General features: G+C 48.4%; 1 protein-coding gene across 1 annotated transcript in view; it reads right to left on the bottom strand.

Annotated features, from left to right (window-relative positions):
• CYRIA (CYFIP related Rac1 interactor A) overlaps positions 1-18,463 on the bottom strand; it is a 108,391-nt gene extending 89,928 nt beyond the window's left edge. Inside the window, exon 1 of the mRNA XM_030858359.2 lies at positions 18,350-18,463. The gene's annotated coding sequence lies outside the window, so the exon portion shown is untranslated. The remainder of the gene's footprint in view (positions 1-18,349) is intronic.
• Between the last annotated feature and the right edge of the window lie 5,239 nt (positions 18,464-23,702).

Genomic DNA, 23,702 nt, shown 5'->3' with positions numbered 1-23,702 from the left:
TTATATTTGAATTTAAGAACTAAATTGATAAACCTGTTTATCTAGCATACAGTTAAAATACATGCTTTGTCAAATGTTCCCATCTTAAACAGACTGGAAACCTTAATTCTATTTGACTCTTGGGCTCCCAGAGCACTGGAGCAGCTGTGACCTCATGGAGTTACTCAGAACAGCCAGCATGGATCCAACACCTACTATTTGCCAGGTACACTGCTAGGTTTTACCCCTAGCGTAGGCAAATGACCCCAAATTTCTTCCATCCTGGAGAAGCTACGTTCGAATGTAATTGAATGTTGGCTGGTGCAGTGTAGTCTAGTTGACTTAAATATCAACATCAGATATGAGCTCAGTTCCTACTAGGCCATCAAATATTATTTTACTAAGAACATTCACATCCTGTTTAACATGTTTACAGTATATGGGTTGTAACAAGAATATATTTCTGGCTGCCATGTGACTTGTATGTACCTCCTCCCCTCCTGTGGCAGGCGGTCACAATTGATATAGGACTTGGCCATTGGCCCTGTTTAGCAAATGGAATGTGAGTAGAATAAAGCAGAAGTTTCAAGAAGCAGCTCAAGTTTCTGCCACCTCGGTCACTCTCTTCCCTGTCATGAGGAGGACACTTTCCAAGAAGCAGCTGCCCCTTCAGCCCAGGTCTCAGAATAAGAAATGTGGGGGGCTTCCCTGGTGGCGCAGTGGTTGAGAGTCTGCCTGAAGATGCAGGGGACACGGGTTCATGCCCCGGTCCGGGAAGATCCCACATGCTGTGGAGTGGCTGGGCCCGTGAGCCATGGCTGCTGAGCCTGCACATCCGGAGCCTGTGCTCCGCAACCAGAGAGGCCACAACAGCTAGAGGCCCGCGTACCGCAAAAAAAAAAAAAAAAAAAGAAATGTGGGGCAGTACCATGAAGCCAACCAGTAGCCCCTGACATGTGACATAAGTGAGAGACTTATTGCTACCAACCACTGAAATTTGGGGGTTATTTCTTACTGCGGCAAAACTGACTAATACACCACCTGATGCCATATTAAGTCATTTCATATTCACAGATATTATGTTGAGGTCAGCAAAGAAGGAATCACATCCATTCCATGACTAAGGTCCCGAAGACCTAAGGGCGGTTAAGTGATGGTCCAGAATCAAACAGCAAAGAGATGAAAGCCATGGAAACAAAACTATATACTTTATCATACCTGATTATAATTAAAAACAGGACTGGCTCATCTTTAGTGTAAAAAATCTCTCTTTTTTTTTTTTTTTTTGCAAACTACAGATCAATTCAAACACTAGCCAATCATAAAGATTTCATCGGTCTCTGGGTCAGTTCCTGGTATCAGGGATGATGTAGCAAAAGTACTTGAGACACTTAATAAAATAAATGCAGAACTGAAGGGCAGGGCTTCCATCTCCGTTGAACTGACAGGGATCCTAGCCTCAGACCTTCTGCCAGTGGCTGAGAGGCTGTTCCCTGGCTGTAGGAAGGCTTCCTGAGCTGGACAGTGTAGCTCTGCAGCAGCTACGTGACAAATATCCCCAGAATGCCCATCACAGGCCTGGAACCTGCCCAGGGAATGGTGTGTTATTTCACCAGGAAATTCGAACATAAAGAGACCCTGACCTTAAAACCTTTATGGGGAGGTATTCATTCAGGACAGAGGCTCACAGGATCTGACATAAGTGACTAATTCCATTTTCTCGTTCCTATTGTTTTAAATTCAAATCCTATTGTTCTTTGCCTCTGCTTTAGTCCCTTCTTTCCCTCTTACTTTCACTTTTTAAAAAAGCTCCTTTCAATGCGAATGAGTGAGTCACCTTAATCATTTATTTAGACACATTTCAGGCTGGCTCAAAGCTCTGTCCCAGCTTGTTGACATATAAGGAAAGCATTCTACATTCTGCAGCAGCTGATCTTTTCACGAGACAGCTCAATTTTCAACAGCTATTTTTTGTGGGGTGGGGGGGGTCTGACAGAGCTGGCACCCTGCATGCTTTTTCATGGTAATTCACACTGCCGGTTTCCTACCCTGACCCATGCAAGGCCAACTTCTGACACCCTCCTCCTATCTTACCCACAGATGCTGTTTTCATACAGCACCCAAGGCCTTTCATATCCTGAGCAACTATCCTGGCCTTTTTCTTCCATTAGTGTAATATCAGCCAAAGAAAACCATCGGCCCCATAGTGTTTAGGTAAACACGTACACGTATACATTTTTAAAGCACTGCACTGAACTGCAGAAACCAGACACTAATAAAAAAATCAGGAAAAACAATTCTGAAAGCTGGAAGAAAGCCCAAACAGGCAGTCAGAGACATACCAGGAGAAGCAAAGTTTAGAAAAATTAAGTTGTGAATGAATGTTAGACTTCATCCAGACCTCTCACCGGTAGGTACCACATTGCTAACAGAAACCCTCACGGCCATGTAAGCAACACCTTGCAATTCGTACAGAGCTTTTTACGTGTTGGCAAAGCTTGCTGTGTTCTAATATCCCTGGGAGGGTTGAAGATCAAGTCCATTGGTGGGTGAGGAGACGAAGGTCCAGAGAGACTGTCACTTGCTTTACACAGATCATTGGCAGGTACAGAAGTAACTCGCCATCCTTTAAAAATCAGGTACTGTGACTTTTTATTTCCCCACCTTTAAATCTTTGCAACATGCATTTGCAGCCAGGTCATTCAAGGGATCTTATCCCATGTGCTCTGAAGTATGGTTTTTCATAAGGGCTGTGTTGATCTGCTGTGTCTATACAAGCATCCAGCTCGGTACCTGTGCACAGCCCATCGTCAAGAGAGTTGTTCAATAATGGCAAGACAAATCTTTGCTTTTTCTTTTTTTTTTAATTTTTAAACCAACCCATCACCTGACACACCAGTGGAAAAGGAATCGCTTCCCTCCCCATCTCTCCATGACGGACACTCCATCATTTTATAACTATGTCAGACACACTCTGACACACACATACCTCTGGCTGGGAACCCAGTTTCATCACTGCCTCGTTGAAATGCCCTAATGGCTTCCCAAGGACTTCAGAATGTTTTCCAGCCTCAGTATCCACTAATCGCTACCCCTTCCCCCAGGGCTCCGACCCTACTGAGCTACTTGGACCAACTGCTCTGAGTTGGCACAGAAGGTGTGAGCCTCCATTTGTCCTGAGGATGCAGGATTGGGACTGGGAGCAGATGTGAAGGTGGGAGCTGACAGCCAGAGGAGGTCCCTGACCTTGACGAGTCACACGGAGGTCAAGTGTGTCTGCTCAGCCCTCTTCTCACCCCCGTTTTAGCTGATCTGCATTTCCTAGGTTCTTTCCCTGCCTCAGAAGAAGCCCAGTCCTCTGAGACCAGTATTCAGCTCTGTGAGGGAAACTCCCCAGCAGGGAGAATGCTCTTTTCTTTCCTGAAAGGTCTCTAGAGACAAGGCCTTCCAGGTCCCTCTGAGTCAGCAAAGTGGTGAGTGGAAAGTCCTGGCTGGACTCCCGACACACTCTGAGGGTTTCCCGAGAGCTCCTTGCTCCAGCCTTGGCCACTCTTTGTAAACACTGGTCCCCAGCAGGGGTCCTGGCAGCCCCCCTAATCCCAGGCTTTCTGGTGAAGCCCTCTTCCTCCACTTAACACCCTCCTCGCCACAGCTTCCACTTCCAGCTTTTTCCTGGCCCGTCATTCTTTCCCTAGCAACCCTTTGAAGGTTGTCCAAAAAGGAACTTGCTAATTGGAGTTTAGAAGTGGCATGCCTTCAAACTCCCCATGTTATCAAAAGAATCACAAATAAACTTTCATTAACATTCTTTTTTTTTTTTTTTTGCGGTACGCGGGCCTCTCACTGCCGCGGCCTCTCCCGTTGCGGAGCACAGGCTCCGGACATGCAGGCCCAGCAGCCACGGCTCACGGGCCCAGCCACTCCGCGGCATGTGGGATCCTCCCCAGCCGGGGCACGAACCCGCGTCCCCTGCATCGGCAGGCGGACTCTCAACCACTGCGCCACCAGGGAAGCCCCTCATTAACATTCTTGGCTTAAAAAAAAAAAAGAAAATGGAAAAGAATATATTAAAAAAAGAATGTATATATGTATAATTGAATCACTTTGCTGTAGAGCAGAAAATAACATAACATTGCAAATCAACTATACTTCAATAAAAGAAGTTTTAAACTTAAATAAAAAGAAAAAAATAAGGAGCAGAGTTATCATAAATGCTGCACTCTCCTGCTACTCCAGGCCTGGCGCGAGGTGCTGGGGATGTGAAAACTAAGGGTATGTGAGGCCTTCCCTCCAGGGTGCACAGGCCAGTGTGAGGACAGACCAGTGGAAAAGGAGGCTGCAGACATACAGCAAAGGTTCTCAGTCAGAAGGGGCAGCAGGAGAGCACTGAAGTCCCTGGCCAGCCCTTGGCTGTGTCCCCGACCTCCCCACCTGCCACCTGTCCACTCAGCCACAGCCCTGGCCTCCGTGCTGCTCTCCCCGGGCCAGGTTTTGAGGTTTTGCACTTGCCGACTCTCCGCCTGGAACACGTTTCCCCCAGCGAGCTGTGTGGTTCACCCTCTCACTCCCTGCAGGCCTTTCCCCCACTGTCATCCTCTCTGAGGACTTCCCTGACCACCCAACCTAAAGGAGCAACTCTTTCCCCCCAGACCCTGTCCCCACACCCCTCACTCTGTACACCCATCTCTGCCTCATCTTCCTTCATCAACATGTGATGTCTAACATCATCTCCATTTTACTTGCTTATAAGTCTATGGTCCATCTTTCCCTGATAGATTATAACCTCCACGGGGGCAGGGAGTTTGTCTGTTTGGTTCACTGCTGACTCTCCAGATACTGACCCAGAGAAGTGACTCATTGTGGGTGCTCCATAAATATTTGTTGAATAAGTGGCTGGATGATGGATGGATGGACCAAAGAATGGACGGATGGATGAATCTGATGGGGAGTTGGGGGAGGTTTCCAGGAGAATGTAACACCAGAAGTAAATCTCAGAGAATCTGTCTTGGTAAGGAAAGAGCATCTTGGAAAGAGCATGCATAGCTCGTGTGTGATCCTGGGTAAATCGCATTACCGCGGTCTCTTCTGTAATATTAAGCTAATGAATAACATTGGTAAGTCTGTGATGAGCCGTGGAACTAGAACAGGAGCTGGGGCCAGCTCAAATAAGCCAAGGATGGTACAGGCTGATGCAAGATGGGAAAATACAAGAGGAACCATGCCTTTCTCCACAACCACCAGATCGGGCTCTGACCGCAGCAGAGACAATGAGGCTGAGAGCTGGGTGGGTCAGTTGGACTCCATTTCATGATTCAACAAGGGGTGCTTCGGTCCTCAGCCAGAGGTGAAATCCCAAGCCCCCGGAAGAACCATATTCTGAATCGTTAATTCACAAAGCAAGCCACAACCTTCCATGTGCTGTCTTCAGGTAAAAAATTACATCTCTCTGAGACCTGTTTTTTTTTTTTTTTTCGGTACGCGGGCTTCTCACTGCTGTGGCCTCTCCCGTTGCGGAGCACAGGCTCCGGACGCGCAGGCTCAGCGGCCATGGCTCACGGGCCCAGCCGCTCCGCGGCATGTGGGATCTTCCCGGACCGGGGCACGAACCCGCGTCCCCTGCATCGGCAGGCGGACTCTCAACCACTGCGCCACCAGGGAAGCCCTGAGACTTAGTTTTGACCTCTATAAAATAAAGTCCACAACATCTCCCATTCAATGAAACATGAAAGTTTCTAGAACAGTGTGTGGCACTTGAGGAGTGCATGGCAAAAGTGTGTTATGTGGAATATATTATTTGCATGAAGTTTACATTATGGGAGGGAGAACCATGGGACTCCACTCTGCAAGGAGGCGAAGAACTCCAGCTATGATTGCATTTTCTGAGGCTTAAGTAGAACCATGGCAGGAAAAAAAAAAAGATTTGATTTTCCTAAAAAAAATAAAACTGGGGGCTGGAAGCAGTGGGACTATGTGGTGTGGGAAACTGTAGGGCTTTGAGAGCCAGACAGACTTGACTCAAAATCCTGGTGCCCCATTTGCAATCCTATGTCCTTAAAGCAAGTTTTTAAAACTGTCTTAGCTTCAGTCTTTATCTGCGAAAGAGAGAGAAATATATCTACCTTGCAAGGTTGTCTGTAGGGTGAGGGATGTGTACAAACAGACTAGCAAAAGAGAACTGACAGGTATTAAAAGCATGCTGCAGATCACAATTCAGTGTCACGAACACAACTGAAAATGTGGTACACTTTGAAAAATCAGGGGCCGTGTCGGTATTGGGTAACCTGGAAATAACTATGTAGAAAAAAACAACTCAAGCGCACATACTACGAAATCGCGAGCACACTGTTGCTATTTTAGCTGATAGGAGCTACTCAAATCATTTCCTGAATTTGAGGTGGAACAGATATATCTGTACAACCCACAGCCTTACTAGCAGATTACTGAGTGGACAGCGTGCAAGGGGACTTCACACACAGGTGGTTTAAAAGGAGGAAACAATAGGGGAGATGCACAGAGCATTTCACCCCCACCAGCAGGAACTTGCACGCTCGCCCCCAGTTACGTGGGAGGAAGCCCCCGATTTGCACACACGGACAAGAGAGTTCTCGGCCACAGCAACTGCAGGCCAAGAAACTGAGGCGCAGAGAGGGACAGGATTACAGAAGGTTAGGTGGGTCAGTGAGAGACCTCAGCTCCCAGGGGACTCCCTGGACAGGGTGCTGTCCACCACCCCGAGAGGTCTTCTTGATCTCGGAAGCTTAGTAAGCAAACTGTGCAAGGATCCTCAGCCCCCTTCTTCTATCCATCCACTTCCCTCCCCTCCAGCCTCGCGACTCTGCTAAGCCCGGCCTGGGTTTGGCCTGGAAGAGTCCGGACGAGGAGACAGGCCTGGCGCCTGTCACAGGGCGAAGGCAGCTCAAACGGTTTCTCTTCTGTGTTTCTCTTTCTCCTTCCATTCCTTTTCGCTTTCATAATCCTTTCCTACCTTCCTCCACCCGGCTGTCAAATGAAACTGACCGTATCCCTAGTCCTTTATTTTTTAAAACCCATATTAGGCTTTTCTCTTGTTTATCTTTACTTTTAAAGTCTCATGCTCAAATGACTTGTGTCTTTTCAAATATGTATAAAATCAGCTTTGACAGGGTTCTGGGTTTCCAAAGCAGAAGGATTAGATATTTCTCCCTAAGAAAACATAATTTAGTTGTTTCCTGCCAGTTAACCTCCGAATTGCCTTTGTCGGTGGTCACTGGTCTCTGAAAGATTAAAGGTCCTTCAGGCCCTAGGGAGCCGCTAGGTGGTCAGTTCCATTTGGAGCCACACAGAGGCCGCGGGTCGGGCTGCAGGGAGCCGCGACCGGACAACGCCAGGCCCCGGCCTTGGTAGCGCCTCCCAGGATCTGTAAGGACCCGGGAATCCACGCACTCACACCTGCTCACACATACACAACCTATGCCGCGCACACACCACACATCGTGCACGCTCACGCACCCCCATAGCAGGCATACACTCACACTCACACGCGCACACACAGGAGTCCAGGCCTCGCTAACTTATAAGGACGAGCCACCCCCAGAGGTGCCCTCCTCTCAGTGTGCCCTGGCGTCAACCAGATTTACAGCTGCCCGGTGGATCCCACAGTCTGTGCGAACTGAAGGGTTTCAGGACCCTAAAAGTCAAGGTCATTTCTCCATCGTGCAAACCCCCATCCAAGGTCAGGGGCCCGGTTCCTATCACGGGTTACTGCTAAGTGAGCATCTCCTGGGTGGGCAGGGCAGGGGCTCTGAGACAGACAGAATCACCAACTTTTTAAACCTCGTTAGATTCTCCAGAAACTTTCAACCCGGCAAAAGTCAGAATTATGATAGGTTAAGAGTAAATTCCAAAGAGAAAGAAAGAAAGGGGGTGGGGGAGGGCAGGAGGAAGGAACGAAGGAAGGAAGGAAGGAAGGGAGGGAGGGAGGGAGAAAATGAGAGGGAGGTAGATGGGTCCCCAACGCCCTTTACCTCAATGCGCTACATGCCAACCCCTCGCCCACACAGGCCATTGCGGGGACCTATTCCATCTCCATGGGCAGAACTTGCACTGGTCCTGTGCTCTGCAACTGGGAACTGCCACTCTCCTTCCCAACACCCCCTCAGCAGTGCCTAGCATGGCCTTGACCATAGCCCCAGTGCAACCCTCGGCGCTGGCCATCACCAGCGGGGCAGTTTCACCTGCAGTGCTCGGTTAAACATCCCGCGAGCCCTCCCTGGGCATCAGGGGAGGTGCTGGGGACAAAGTGAATCCCACACAAACCAGCCTACAGTGTCAGAGGGTCGTGCTGTGAGAGCAGGAGAAAGGAAAGACCTGGGGGAGACCAACGAAGAGCACGAGGAAGCTGTTCACCTCCCTCCAGTCTGGCTGGAGGCCAGATGGATGGAAGCTGCGAGAATGCAGCCAGGGGGGCAGCTCAGTGCTTTTCACTCGCTTTGGGGGCCCCAGCCTCTACTCCTAGACTCTGAGAGACAGAGAGAGACAGAAAGAATTAAATGACTTCAAAACGGAGTTCCTAGAGCCCAGAGAAGGGAGGCAACATGCCCAAATCACTCAACAAGTCAAGAACAGACCCAAGATAAGAACCAAGACCTTCTCACTCCTACTCGGGCCTTTTTACTTCCTCCTGCTCGCTCTCCAAGCCCTGCTTCCTCCTCCCAAGGCTAAAATGATGAGTAGGATTTAAAAATTCCCTTCTATCTTCCCCCCAAAGGCCAGTTGTGAAACTCGATTATAAGCCACGCTAGATCAAAAATTCCCAGCTTATTTTAGTTCTATGGAATTTTTTAAAAACTACTTTGTCCCAATGAAACTTTGGAACCCACGCTTTTAAAAGGTTTTGTTATTGTTGTTTTTGTTTTGTTTTTGTGCCAAGCTTGCTCATTTATTTCCTATTATTTAAATTGAGGAAATAGAAAACTGGCCATGAAGGGTTCTGATGAGTACACGATGAATCATGTCACCACAGCATTTGGTATCAGGTAGACATTGGAGGGTCCCTCTGGTGCCTCCCCAACGCCCCAATCCCAGGGGTGCTGTGAGTTCCTTTGGGCTTTTAGAAAGGCAGATTCACAAATGCTTCTTTGAAACTCCTTGCTCAGATGTGTTTCCAAATTCAGAATTTTTCAGATTTTAGAAAGGTAATAGAGTACAGATAATAGCATGTTATATGTACCCCCAGTCTGGAGCACTCATCCTTCTGATGAAAAACTTGTTCATCCTGAGTGGGATAAATACAAACTAAAAATAGTCTCAGGTACCATCAGGCCAGCTTTTGCCTCCAGATGAGATATGAAAAAAAAACAACCACTGCATTTTCAGAGCATTTTGGATTTTGGAACGGCAAATAAGGGAATGTCAGAAAATAGCTTACGGCTCCATTGATTACTTCTGAAAGTACTCAAGGGCGCAGATTTCAAACCTCAACAGTTCAGGGGAAAAAAAAACATACACGTGCATTTACAAAATATAGGAAAGACAGGATGGGAGACGGATCATACAGTAGGTGCAATGCTGGATGCCGACTGGAATTCTTATCCTTATTACACTCCAGTAAGCAACACGGCCAGGTTCATTTCAAGTTTAAAATGAAGGCTTACGAGCTAGAAGTATAGGTCCAGAAGAGTGGATTTGGGGGGCTTTGTCGGGGCAATTCCGGAATGCGTCTGTCAGAGAAAGAAGTTCCCTGTTGTTTCCAACTTAAAACAACAAATAAAAAGGAGCCTCAAGGAAGTAGATCGAGAACTTTTCAAACACGTTTTCTTAAAAGATCAGGCAAAAAGGGAGACTGACAATGTTTAATTCATTTACAGGCACACCTCGGAGATCACGTGGGTTCGTTTTCAGATCACCGCAATAAAGCGAGTCACATGAATTGGTTTCCCAGTGCATATAAAAGTTATGTTTACACTAAACTGTAGACTATTAAGTGTGCAAGAGCACTGTGTCTAAAAATGTACACACCTTATTTTTTAAAATTTAAATTTTATTGCTAAAAAATGCTAACCATCATCTGAGCCTTCAGCAAGTTCTAGCAGTCACATCAAAGATCATTGATCACAGATGACCAAAACAAATCTAATAAAAATGAAAGAGCTTGAAATATTGCCAGAATTACCAACATGTGACACGGAGACATGAAGTGAGCAAATTCTGTTGGAAAAATGGCTCAGACTTGATTGACTGAGGCTTGCCACAAACTTTCAATTTGTAAAAAAAACGCAATATCTGTGAAGTGCAGTAAAATGAGGTATGCCTGTATTCTTTGCAATATTCCTGGGTCACAAATATTATTAACTTCAGTTTCAAAATTAGAAAACTCAGTAAGCCTAAGACATCTGCCCAAGGGAAAAGCCAGGGTTCCAGCCAGGTCTGTGGGCTTCAGATGCACTCACCCTGCAGCCCTGGGATGGTCTCACGGAACTTCTAGGTGCACATGTCACCTCTCTGGATCTCAAAGCGTTGGCATCCTCTCCTTCCTAGGGTGGGTGGTAAGGAGAGACCACGCTTTGAAAGCACACAGACATGGTTTCAGGTGCCAGCTGTGCAACCTTCCTCATGATGTGACATTATGCAAGTTTCTTAACACCTGTGGACCTCAGTTTCCCCATCCACAGAATGGGGATATCTGTTTTTTAAAGCTCTTTAGGGGATTGCTAAAAGTGGATATTAAATGCTCATTATTCAGAAGGTTTTGCTGCCACCCACATTTTACACAAGGAAACACAAGACTCAGAGATGGCATAACTTGCGAAAGCCCAGGCTGCCTCGAGTGGGTTTTCTCTGTCTCTCTACTCCAGGTGCCAGGCATCCGGCCTCACCGTTGCTACTGGAAGAGCCTGAGTTTGGATGCCACTGGGAATGACACAGCTTGACGGTGTGTTGAGATAGTTGTGTGTCTGGCACTGTTCCTCACGGTCCTAAAACGATTATGCATTTTAATTTATTCTAAAACCCGGAAATCATCAAACCAAATGATTTTTTAAAACAGACATTAACTTAAAACAGAAGGGCATTCTGCAGTGACCAAAGCATCTCTGAGGTCAACCCTCCACATCCCAGGCAGTGGAGTCCTGGAACGTGGGAGTGAGCTGGTGACGGTCCTTCCCATCGCTGCTGAGCTCCTGCATCCCTCCTGGCTCTCCCTTTTGTCAATAGCCTTGACTTTCAACTATTTATTCGGATGCTCAATCAGACTTGGCTCCCTTTCTACGAGGGGGCGCAAGGTTTCTCTGTTTTTTGAAAACACCCTCGGCTCTCCCCATCCCAGCTCTGTCTCTGAAACCTTGCTGACTAAGGCTGACAGGTTTTGCTTCTTCACCTGTCACTTTGGGACAGAAGCCCAAGGGTTTATTAGAATCATCGGCTAGGTGTTGGAAGCACCCTTCTAAGTTACCAAATCCAACCTTCCCATATTACCTACAGTGAAAGTGAAGTACAGTGGTCTCCTCTTATCCTCAGGGAATATGTTCCAAGACCGCCAGTGGAAACTACAGATAGTGCTGAACCTTACATATACTATGGTTTTTCCCATACACACATGCCTATGATGAAGTTTACTAGGCACAGAGATAACACCAGCAACTAATAAAAAATAGACCCATTATAACAATATGCTGTAATAAAAGTTATGTAAATGTGGCCTCTCTCTCAAAGTATCTTATTATATAAATTTAATGTCTTTTCCATCTTCACTAAACACTCCTTATGTAGCCGTGACTTTTGCCGTATGAGGTGTGATAGCAAAACCAGTATGAATTTCTTACTCTAGATCTTACCAACCTCAGCAAAGATTTTTTTCTTTCTTTATTATGTTGAGAATTCTCACCTTTTCACTGAAAGGAAGCACTTTACTGCTTCTCTTCGGCGCATCCGAATTGCCAGCATCACTACTCTTGCCCATTATTAAGTAAAACAACGGTTCCTTGAACCCAAGCAACGTGATACGGCCACAGTCTATCTGATAACCAAGATGGGTACTAAGTGACTCACAGGAGGGGTGCGCTGGACAAAGGGATGATTCACATCCCAGGGGGGACGGAGCGGGAAGGTGCTCCATTTCATCACGCTCCTCAGAACGGTGCACAATTTAAAACGGATGAGTTGGGCTTCCCTGGTGGTGCAGTGGTTGAGAGTCCGCCTGCCGATGAAGGGGACGCGGGTTCGTGCCCCGGTCCGGGAGGATCCCACATGCTGCGGAGCGGCTGGGCCCGTGAGCCGCGGCCGCTGAGCCTGCGCTCCGCAACGGGAGAAGCCACAACAGTGAGAGGCCCGCGTACCGCAAAAAACAGAGAAAGAACTGTTGAGTTGTTTATTTTTGGAATTTTCCACTTAATATTTTCAGACCGAAGTTGACCGTGGGTACCTAAAACCGGGGCGGTGGGGGGACCACCGTGCCTGCCCCTCCTCCTCCACGCAGGCAGCGAGGACAGGGCTGAGAGCAGAGCCTGCTTTTCGCCGTCCAGGCTTGTACTTTTCTCTTTCAGGCTTCCTCTCCCTGCAACGTGTCAGGTGCGATTCAGGTGCACCACAGACAACACCCATGGGGAGGGAGGGGGCGGTGTTGCCGTAAGAGGTGAAACAATGACTTCCCCCTTCCTCCCCGCTCTCTCCGACACTCTCCAAGCTCCATTTTAGGTGTGTGTTTCCTGCCTGGAGTGAGAGCTATCTGAGGCCAGGGACAAAGCCATCTCGATCACTGCGTTCCATCTAGCTCAGCACAAGGCAGGGGCCTGTCCCGTACACATTTGCTAAGCAAATGAGTGAATGATCTTATTTTTATGCTTGATCCATCATAAAACTGCAATTCAGCTCTTTGGGGGCATCCCATTTCCCCAGTTTGTTTATTTTTTTAACATCTTTAGTGGAGTATAATTGCTTTACAGTGGTGTGTTAGTTTCTGCTGTATAACAAAGTGAATCAGCTATACGTATACATATATCCCCATATCCCCAGTTTCATTCAATGAAGTCATTAAATAAGCGGACACCAGACTCAGGCCCTGAGATAACTGCCAATAGAAACGGATCTGTCTGCAGAGCTAAGCTGGACCAGGTAAGCGTGTTGCTGGCAAACATGGCACTGTTTTCAGGACAATGGGTTCTCAGACCAGGGAAATTCGGCTTCTAAATTACCCAGGAAAGGCTAGGAGTGAGCCATTCTGTAATCGCTTTTCTACCTCCATCTTCCTAGACATGACTTACACTGACAGACGGAATCCCAACCACCCCTGCATCTGTAGGGCCACTGACCCACATTTTCTGACCTTCTTGCTTCTGTTCCTAGATCCCTGGGGTGCACCTGTCATGCTTTCCGTTCATACGTTCAGTTCTAAGATCAACTGAATTTATTTCAGCGACAAACTAGCAACCCATTCTTGGGCAAAGGAAGCTACTTTGAGCATCACCAAACATGTTTTCTGAACTAGGACACGCCAAACTCCTCTTCTCTTCACCACTTCTAGGAACCAAGCCTCAGTCAACTGCCGAAAGCCTCGTTCATGCTGTGCTGAGAACAAAACCCTAATAAAGTCTCTAAATATTTACTGTGGGTCCGAGTCACAGCCCTGACCGGTTCCACCGCCGTTAGAATCTGCTTGCATACTCCGAACGCAATTATTTTAAATCACTGACGTGCCAGCCAAGGAGACGACAAGGCTGTGTACGCCAGTATGAAGAGCAAGTCGGGCCCAGTTTTAAATTCTGGCCCTGCCACTTGCTAGCCGCCAGACTCTGTGCAAGGGACCTTTCCCGGTTTCCTTTACTGTCAAAAGGGCATGATAATACCAGTGTCACAGAGTTGCAGTGATGGTTTGAGAAAATGTCTATCCATAGATAGGGTAACTTAAAAAAAGAACAGGAAGCTAAACATGCCCAGAATAAAAAATGTGAAGCATTCATGTTAAAGTATTGTCTGACAGAGGAGCCAGAACATGCAATGGGGAAAGGTCAGTCTCTTCAATAAATGGTGTTGGGAAAACAACAGCCACGTGCAAAAGAACCAAACTGGGCCACTATCTTACACCATACACAAAAAGTAACTCAAAACATAGACTGAATGCAAGACCTAAAACCATAAAACTTCTAGAAGAAGACGCAGGTGGTAATCTCCTTGATGTAGGTCTTGGCAATGATTTTTTTGGATTTGACACCAAAAGCAAAGAAAACAAAAGTAAAAATAAGCAAGTGGGATTACATCAAATTAAAGTATTCTCAGAGTAACATGTTTTTGAAACTCAGCCTGTTTGTTGCCATTTCAAATTTGTTCCCCTTTGAGGAAATCAAAGTGTTGCTGATTTGCAGTATCGCCATGTTGTAGAACACTGTTTTATCTGGTGAGAGATAACTCAAAGATTAACCAGCAGTGCTTAGAACCTGAGCGTGGGCAATCTTTAACCTTCCCAGATAATGAATGGATCTCTGAAGGCCAGAATTAGTCCAAAGAGCGCCCCACCATGGTTCTAAGAGGACCCAGAGGCCCAGTAACTGAGAACTCTTTCCTAATCAGTATAACTAAATAACAGCAAGTATGAAGTGGGCCCCATGCCAGACCCTATAAATACATAAGATCATTCACTTCCTAGAAGGCAAGTCTCATTATTGCCATTTTACAGGTACAAGAACTGAGGCTCAGACAGGTTAGATACTCCCTCAGGATCCCACACTTAGGACACAGTAGTAGTACAGTTTGAGCTCATGGCTGGTTCCCAAAGTCCGCTTTCTTCCCAAACACCATGTTGCCTTGTCAGGTAATTCATGTAGCCTTTGCGAAAGGATTTTGACCAAGATGAAATAGGAGCCAGAGGCTACTATGAGTGGATGAATGAAGACTCAGCAAGGGGGCTTCCCTGGTGGCGCAGTGGATGGGAACCCACATGCCAATGCAGGGGTCATGGGTACGAGCTCTGGTCCGGGAAGATCCCACGTGCTGCGGAGCAACTAAGCCCGCGCACCACAACTACTGAGCCTGTGCTCTAGAGCCCGCACGCCACAACTACTGAAGCCCCTGCGCCTAGAGCCTGTGCTCTGCAACCAGAGAAGCCACTTCAATGAGAAGCCCGCGCACTGCAATGAAGAGCAGCCCCTGCTTGCTGCAACTAGAGAAAGCCCGTGAGCAGCAACGAAGACCCGACGCAGCCAATAAATTAAAAAAAAAAAAAAAAAAAGACTCAGCAAGGAAGGCAGGGCTGGCTCCTGCCACATGCCTCTCTCCCCCGACACTGCTCACAGAACTGAGGGGCTCGGGAGTCATCACCCATCCATCGCTGCGAGGGCCTGACCGAGGGCTTGCCAGGTGGGCGGTGCTAAGAGAGCTGTATTTCAGCCGCAAAGTACAGGCTGCCTGATTCAACCATAAAGGGGTGGGTGGCTAGTCAAGTCACCATCTCTGGGCTTCACATCTCCCTGCCTTTTTCCCGATCACACCACTTCTTCGAAGGTGTCATAAGGATCTCTTTTCATGACTGTCTTTACCCCCAGACTACATTCTTTGAAAGCAGGAATAGTGTTCATGTTTTTTAAATCCCCAGTTCCCCAAAGTGTATTTGGTACAGAGTAGATGCTCAGTTAATGGAAGGTGCATAAAGAAAGAAATGGATTGATTCAGCATCAACTCTGGACAAGATGACTAGAGCATGCCTCCACTCCTGAGATTTTACAGCTTAATTATTCCTAAATCAGTTCTTGATCTCTGGGCGGTGGTCTGGGGTCTCTTTAACACTGACACCTCCCAACAGGAGAAGAACATTATGCGCCCTTCAGGCTTTCAACTTTGTAAAGCAATCCCTGTAAACTACTCCATTCAATCCTACAAAAACAAGCAAATGTAACCATTCAGACAGATGCTATCAACCCCATTTGAAAGGTTGAAACTGAGGCCCATGTGAGTGAACTGACTGCCCCAGGGCTGGAATTTGACAATGAGGCTGCTGACTCCCTGGTTTTTTCATGCTACCACGGTGCTTTTCCAGCTCATTACTAACAGGCCTAGAGCACTGGCAATGTGAAGGGAGAAAGGGGAGGGATGGGAAAGAAAAGAGTGTGTAGTGAAGGGAAAAATAAAAGGGAAAAGGGGGGCAGCTTCTCTGGAGGGTGTCGCTGACAGCTGACCGCCGGTGACCCAGGGCCGGACAGCTCTGAACTCCTCGCCCAGGGCTGACTTGGGAAGGTCTCCTGGGTTCTCAGTGTCCCCGGCTCACCCGGCTGCATCTAAGCCCTGAGAGTAAAAGCAAACTGAACGCTTCTGGGTGCTGAGCAAAAACAGGAAGTCACAAGTGCCTTGACTCTCCTCCCAACTTGAGTCCCCAACAGTGGGGTCAAAGGTGCGCGAGGGACCTGACAGGCCGCTCTCTGGCAGTGGCCTCCATGGGAGTCCAGTGGGGAAACGGGGGAAAACCCTTCAATGAGTCTCCCAGCACATGGGTTTGGGGGAGCTCTGTTGGTCCTCTGGGAGCAGGACCTGGAAGCCCTCGGGGTGGCCAGGCAGCGAGCTGGGCTTTTGCACGCCAGCTCCATCACTTTTCCATCCATTCAACAAAATCTCAGCACGGACGATGTGCTAAAAGGAGAGTGACCTGAGGGAAATAGCTCACTTTGAGCTTAGTTTTGTCATCTGCAGAGTGGGGATGGCCCCTACCTCACAGAGCTGCCTTGAAGATGAAAGGAAATCAACATTAGCGGGCTTCTGCATCACACTTGGGTCTATTATTAGCACCGAGGCAGTGGGCTACCCACTGTGTGCCTGAGACTGTGATGCCTCTGCCGCCCTCCCAGAGCTGGGGGCAGGAGGGAGTGTGGCCAGGTCTGTCCCCACCTCTTTCCCCGACTCTCCTCTCACAGGAGCCTGGGGCCAGGAAGAGGTGAAGTTCTGCCAGCCCCCAGCCTGGGCCCAGCGCCCATGTTTATGACTGTTTATTTCAGAGCAAATAGAAAGGAGAAATTAGAGCCATAAAAGACAGAACAACAGACCAATAAAAACCAGCTCCCAGAAGAGTCAGAAGAAGGAAGAGAGGCAAAACTGTCACCATAGCAACACAAGACAGAAGCAGGCAGGAAAAACAGCCCCTGCTCTGCCCTCTCTCTTCACAGCAAAGCAAGCCCTCGGACCCCCTTTGGGGCTCAGTGAAAGCCAACGACCCACCCTAAAGCTCTGGCCCCCGGGCCCAGACGCCCAGCCCGACCTGGCTAGCAGCCACCCTCCTCGTGCTGGCCCAGCACACGTCCCAGCCCTCCGTGGTCCCAGCCCAGCTTTCTGTGCCCTGGGGACACAGCACTGTGCAGATGGCCCAGGCCCAACCGGAGTGATGGTGACCAGCAAAAGAGGGGAAAAGTTTCTAACAGGGAAAGGAAGGAAGGCCAGAGGGCTGGGGGGGAGACCGAGGCCCTGAATCCCAGCTCCACTACTCTGCCCTGGGTTCCCCCGGGAGCAGGCAGCCGGGAAACAAGGGCATGGGAGGGGAGGCCAGGGCCAGGATGGTGGACCCTGCACTCCCACCAGCAGGGGCGGAATTCTGGGGAACTGGGGGTGGGGTCAGCAAAGAGACCTGGAGGTCTTAAATGACAAAGCTCTTGGTCCTGGTCTCTGGGGTCACTCGTCAGCAAGTCAGGACAGCTTGGAGGAGGACCCAGGGACCCGCTGGCCCGTCTTGCCAGAGACCGGTCGGTCCTTCGGCTGGCAGGCAAGACAGGTGTCTCCACCAAACAGCCGGGCTGGCCCGGAATCAGCCTTTTGGGAAGTGGGTCAAATTGTTCCCAAAGCTCAGGATCCGTCAAGTCCCCCTTCTTCAGACTGGGATTCTGAGATGGAGGAGAGTGATGGCAAGGAGGCCTGGGTGCGGTGCACAGCAGCTGGCTGGCTGGCTAGGAAGAGTCCCTGGCAGGTGGCAGCATTAGAGTCCAGGTGTGCAGGCCCTAGGGACGGGGGTCATCTCTGCCTCTGGGGCTGTAGAGAGTGCTGGGGCGCCGGGCCTCTGGTGGTGGGCATGGGGAAGCAAAATCGGGGGTCTCCTGGAAGAATGGCTTTGGAGCTGAAGATACCTGGCGTTGGGGGTTGGGGGAGGAGGTTGAGTGGCTGAGGGGCGAGGGAGGTGACCTGGAACACAAGCAGGAGGCTGTCCTCGGGAGAAGGGGCAGTGGGGCGCCTAGTCGGACATCTGGACGGCGATCTCTGGAGAAGGTCTAAGGGACTGGGTCCTCGGCTCTCCCTCCCGCCCTCCCCCGAAGGCTGCGTCCGGAGCTGGGGAAGGATGGCAGTGCTCGCCGGGTGCCTCCCGAGCCCGCTTCCCTGCAGGCCCCCGGCCGCGCTCCCCGCCGCGTCCCCGCCGGGCCCGCGCCCCGCTCACCCCGTGCCGCCGCCGCCCTGCTCGGCCGCCGGTCTGCCGCTGCCCCAGCCGCCACCGCTGTGGACGCCTCTCCCGCGGCCGCCGCAGCCTGCGAGACGGCCCCGCAGCCCCGCCCCGCCCCGCCTCGCCCCGCCCCGCCTCCAGCCCCGCCTCCAGCCCCGCCGGCTGCGGCCGCCCCGCCCCGGCCCCCGGGGAGCCCCACCCCCGCCGTCTCCAGGCAGGGTCCGCAGACCCGCGCCAGATCCCTTGCGCAAACCGTCTCCGCACGCAGAAACCCCTGCCCTTTTCTAGGCCTTGGCCGCTGGCTTTGCCCTCCAGGAGGAAGCCCGGATGTGCCCCTGCTGCTTCTACACACGGAATCCCTCCGTACTCACTCTTCCTCTAAAAAAAAAAAAAAGACGGGAGAAAGGCCCTTTGATCCACCCCTGGACGCACACCCGCCCTCACATTACTGCTCATGCACCCAGTCAAGCCGTCCCAAACTCCACCCCACTCCCTAATTAGTCTGACTCCTGATCCCAGCTTTCTGCCCTGTCCTCCCCGCACGTACTATTAACAGATTCCCAGCCCTGGGGGCCGCCGTTATCTGATGGGACCACCAAAAAAAGTTTTTGCAAATACTTAGTCCAAAAAATGTAATTACCCTTAAGAGCAAGTCTGCAAAAACACTTGAAAAAATTCTATGAGGCAAGGGAAAGTAGGGGATTACAGTGTCATTGTCATGATCATTGTTTTAAAACATCTGCCATTAGAGAGAGAGATTCAGGAAACCAGAGAGGGCTGCGCAGTGCCAAACAGGTTGTGAGTCAGAGCTCCTGTTGAGGGGGCCCTTCTGCAGGCCCAGGCCTCTCCTGCTTCCTTTCCCAGTCAATCATGAAACTTTATCAAACCCCTACAATGGGCCAAGCCATATGCTGGGGGCTGTGTCAGTTGCTGCAGGAATGTGCGGGTTGCAACATAAGGCGCCCAGGTCCTGGAGTGCAGAAAGCTTCAGGAGACCTTGGCCAAGTCCTTTTACTTTCTGAGTTCCAGGGTCCCCTGCAGGACTTGATGTGCCAACCCAGCCTCCTCCAGACTCTGACAATCAGTCTGAAGAGCTTCCATGAGCTGCTCAGCACAGCTCATGCTCTGAGTTTTGGCAAGAATTCAGACAAGGGCCAGGAGGGCATGGTCTAGTTAGAATGAAACAGTCTCCCAATGGGTAGGGGTCTTTCGGGTCAGAATGAACACGTCCCCATTTTTTATTTGTGTCAATCAAGGTGCCGGTACCTGGACCAGACCCTGTTGTGAATCCCCGCAAAGACGATCCATTTTTACTTTGGGTGGCTCTGTGGAAAAATCCTTCTTGCTACACCACCATACATGATAAAGATGACAGTGAAATTAAACTGTCAATGAGGGGGCAAGTAGGTTGAGACTAAATTTCAGTGGTTTTTATTCACAATATACATTTTTTAAAATGAACCTTAATGTCTTAATTAAACTAAATTTAAACCCAACTGTTCTAATTTCAAGGACATCCTTGTCATGTATTTATTGTTTTAAAGAGATGTCTTGAGCTTGGACAAAGTGTCAGGCACAGTGCTAAACGATGGAATCAGGACACATGTCCCTGGCCTGAGGAGTAGACAGACTGGTTGCCAGCCCAGTTTATGACAAGGCAGAATAGGAAACAGGCTAAGATAGAGGTATTTGCTCTGTGGGCTCAGGACAAGAAGGAGTTCATTGTGATTGGGGAAAATTGGATTCAGATCCTTTTAAGCTGAACCTTGAGGGATGATAAGACTTCAGTAGGCAGGAAATGGGGTCAACGGCACTCCAGGGGGAGGGACAAAGGAGGCGCTCAGGTGGGAAGAGGTCCGGTGTGGTCACGGTACCAAGGGCTGGACAAAGTGAGGCTGAGAGTAGAGCCCCTGAACAGCAGCCTGAGAAGGCTGCACTTGACCCTGGGAGCTCTCGGGGCCCAGACAGCCTCCAGACAGCCTTGACTGGAGCCACAGGTAAACAGACTGGTAGGGGGCTGGAGGAAGAAAAGGAGGCAGCAGTGAGAATGATCAGGAGAGAACTACCATCATGAACCAGGGGCTGAGCGCCGCTCTCCATGCACGGCCTTCTCCATGTGAAGGTTCTGCTCCTTCACATTTGGAAACGCATTCTCTGAAGCATCTGCAGTGCTGAGAATGATACTTGGCACAAACTGGTACACAATAATATTTACTGAATGAACAATAAGGTTGCAAATGATGGGCATCCCCTCTGGAGACAAAACAACAGGGCTGATCCCATCCAGGGCTCCTCTCCATCCACTGAGATCCTAGGACAGGTGGAACATTCCTTCTAAATCCCTGGACAAATTAGATTTCCCTTTCGCAGCATAGCTCCTCTTCTTCCTTCGAAAGACATTTCTGCTTCTGAACCTTTGCTCATGTGTATAAATATAAACGTACCTCGGATGTCTCCCTCCTCCATCTCCAGCTACTAAAGACCACTGGTTCCAATGCTAATGATGCCTTCAGGACAGTGGTGGAGTACAGGCTCACACTTCTTTCTTCTGAATTCCTATAAAGTTGACAATCTGAGCCACTTACTCCTCAATTCATCACATATGCAAGTTTCTTGAGGACAAGGACCTTATCTGAGACACAGATAAAACCCCCATTTTATTTGGAGTCAAAGCTGAGCATAAATTCTGATTCTGTCACTCACTAGCTGTGTGAACCCAAGTTACTTAGGCCTTTAGAGTTTCAGTTTTCTCATCTCTAAAATTATACTAATAAAACTTACCTCAGAAGGTTGATGTGAGGGCTGATGTCAACTCTTTGTAGCTGTGAAAGAAAGAATAGTTGTGTGCGTGTGTGCGTGTGTGTGTGTGTGTTGCCTCCTAGTGCCTTGAATAATGCTGGCCATACAGTAAGTGCTCATTTCAGACTTGGTGGTTGGTGGGTTGATTCATAGATGAGGACTTCGAGTGGAGGCTGAACCCCTACAGTTCTCTCTGCTTGCTACTCCACAGGAAGGAGTCTTATTTTGCCCTTCCACTTCACTTGGTTCCCCAGGAATTCTATAGTGCTTGCCCTTTGGCATTACTATAATGGCTTCCAAAGCTGGTGGGTTTTCTTGCCAATTACAGGCCAGGGTTCCTTTATGTAACTAAAGGTTTCTACAGAAACGTGGCCTAGACTTCAGAGGGAGCATAGTAGATTTGATGATGAATATTGGGCCAATTTTCATGGCTGACACACTGCACACTTCCTTGTTGCAAAACGTCACAGCCCAAACTACGTAGAGAAACTTGGTAATGGCTGAAAATCCTTGCCTGTGGCTGAATTGGAGCCTATGACTTAACACAGTTGAATTCATCACTTTTTAAATCACTGAGTGTGTTAGGCTCTTTCAGACCTCCCTTTCTTTGCACATGGTTCTCCTCTGCCTTAAATGACCTTCCATCCTGGTTCATTCACTGAGCTTCCATTCAGTTTTACAATCCTGGCTCTAAAGCAACCCCTCTATAATGCCTCCTTCAACTCTCCAAGGCCAAGTCAAATGTTCTTTCTTGCTGGCTCTCATGGTATTGCATTCATACCTTTATCATATCACTCATAAAGCTGTGTGGATCTGATAAATTTATATGTGGTTGATTTCTGTTATTCCCAGTAACTATGTTCTATGAAGTCACCACAAACTCTGACCTAGCAAATACTGAACCATTGCTCCTAGGGGAAATTCAAGGTTAGGTTCCTGTGAGCTTCTGGTGATAACATTTTCATCAACTCATCGGTATATAACCTTGTTTTATGTGTGTTTCTGCTTAAAAACATCTATTTAATATATACTGTAGATTCATTCACTGAACTCACAGCCAACAGCACTGTAACTCATGCTTGAATGAAGCTTGTCTAACACACATATTTTCTCTGTAAGGCACATCACAGCCTCACACTTAGGAACACTAGACAGCACTTGAGCGCTCTGCTTGGGGACCATTTTAGACCATGAAATTACCAACAAAAAGCACAAAAATGTGAAAAACATGGTACTACACAGACCACAAAAAGAGCACTTGTTTACAGTATGAGAGCTGAAATAAGAAGGCAGAACTTTGCCTTAGTCAACCTCAGCTAGGAACACGCTCCTTGGTGACTCAAACTTTCGCTGCTTCGTGCATGTTGACAAATGACACAGAAGTACCAAGAGTAGTGATTTTGAGATCAGCAAGTCGGGAAATTCACAAATACAGAATCCACAAATAATGAACGTAGGCTGTATGTGTCTCCAGGCTAGACTATAAACTCTGCATCCAGAATCTCTGTCTTATTGGTCTTTGTATCTTTCCAGCACCTCAAAGAGCTCCTGATACATAAAAAAGTCGATGCATAATAAATGCCAGTTGAAGGAATGAAACATTCAGTCCATTTCTTTAGAGATTTTCCCAACCATTTATAAACTTCTATTAACAAAGCAGCAAAACGTCTCGAGTCTTCTCCCATATGAATGTCAAGGACCTGATTAGGTTCCTGTCAGTTACTTGAGAATAGTCCTGCTTTCAAATGCAAGGAACATTCCAAATGAAGCGGAGCCCTCACGTGTGGCATATCTGGATGATACAGATACTGACTTCTAAGATGCGTAAAATGTTATAAACAACACCATCCACCCATCCCCCACAAAATGAGGAGGAACAATAAATTCTCAGGGTCTGGAAAAATAGTGTCAAATGATGGTCAAGAATGGAGAAAAATTACACAGTTCAGAAACTGAAAGGGAGCACAGAGGTGAAATACAGAGTGATAATAGGGAAAGAAAATGGACACCTGGAGGCAGGGAGGCACGAGGGCCATGCAGGAGTTTTGCAGTGAGGTCAGGTTTAAATCTGCTCTCTTCTCCTCCACTTATGGCACCATGACTTTGGGCAGAACTTCCCTCTTCCTTGTTTCTCACGTATATAACATGGGGCGGGGGGATGGCAGGACTTACCGTAAAGGATTGTTTATGCAACTGATACTTACTGAGTGTCTACTGGGTGCCAGATAGACACATGAATGAGACAATGAATGTGCAGACAATGAATGAGTACCTAGCACAGTGCCTGGTTAACCCAGCTAGCAAATTTTAAAAGTGATTTTAATTATTTGCATTATAAACTTATTTCGGCTTTCATTCTCTTTTACTTCTCTGATTTGCAAGGATATATGACTTCCATTCTCTTCTAAGTCCAAACCCTTTGATACTCTTCCATAGGTCAGTTGATCTCTATCTTTAACTGACCAGGTAAATCCAGAAATTGCTGATTGCATCAACTTTTGGCACCTTTGACCAAATGAGTCAGCCCGTCTAGGGGACTCAACCTCACCCT

This window comes from Globicephala melas, chromosome 12, assembly GCF_963455315.2.
Source record: "Globicephala melas chromosome 12, mGloMel1.2, whole genome shotgun sequence".
Lineage (NCBI taxonomy): Eukaryota > Metazoa > Chordata > Mammalia > Artiodactyla > Delphinidae > Globicephala > Globicephala melas.
This window is presented reverse-complemented; position numbering and strand designations above follow the sequence as displayed.